A 992-nucleotide genomic window follows, 5' to 3' on the forward strand; every position below is an offset into this window, starting at 1 on the left:
TTTGACTCATAGCAACCATATAGGACAGAGCAGAACAGCCCCATATGGTTTCCAAGGCTGTCCAAGCCTGTAATCATTACAGAAGCAGACTGTCACATCTTTCTCCCTCAGAAAGCCTGCTGGGTTTGAATGGCTGACCTTTCAGTTAGCAGCTGAGCACTTAACCACTGCACCACCAGAACTGCTTAAAAGTAACCTAAACAATGGGAAATTTCTAAGACATGAAAAGATGAAAGCTTTAGTGAAGAATTCTCACCTTCCATGTGGGAGACCAGGGTTTGATTTCTAGCCAATACACCTTGTATGCAGCCACCACCTGTCTTTCAGTAGAACTTCCAGACTAAGATGGACTAGTTCAGATCTACTTCTGAAAATTAGTCAGTGAAAACCCTATGGTTCACAAAGTTTTGATCCACTACCAATTGTAGGGATGGCACATGACTGGGTAGTGTTTTGCGCAGTTGCGCATGGGGTCACCATGAGTCAGGGGCTGATTCAATCACAGTTAACAATAACATATGAAATCTGGAATCCCTGGGTATTGCAAACAGTTAACACACTTGGCTTCTAACTGAAAGTTTACAATTTGCAGTCCTTCCAGAGGCACCTTGGAAGAAAGTCTTGGAAATCCGCTTCCAAAAAATCAGCCATTGAAAACCCTATAGAAGACAGGTCTACTTTAACACAACGGTATCTTTTTTTTTTTTTTTTTTTTGTAACTTGGAGCATAATTCATGATATAAAAAACAAAACATGGTAACACAATTACTATTGAACACAAAGGAAATATTATCATGAAAATTGTGCTAAAATTTATGAAAAGACAATGCCATGATATGTAAACCATAAGAAAAATATGAAGGTCTTTGCTGGGTTTTACCCCATACTGAAGAGTGGAAGTTATTAAATTCATAGAAAAGAAAGACAAGGTCACTAAAGATTGGGTTTAAGCAAAATCTCTGGCAATCCTGAAGACCCAGCAGCTTTGCAAG

Source organism: Trichechus manatus, unplaced genomic scaffold (genome assembly GCF_000243295.1).
Source record: "Trichechus manatus latirostris isolate Lorelei unplaced genomic scaffold, TriManLat1.0 scaffold00158, whole genome shotgun sequence".
Taxonomy (NCBI): domain Eukaryota; kingdom Metazoa; phylum Chordata; class Mammalia; order Sirenia; family Trichechidae; genus Trichechus; species Trichechus manatus.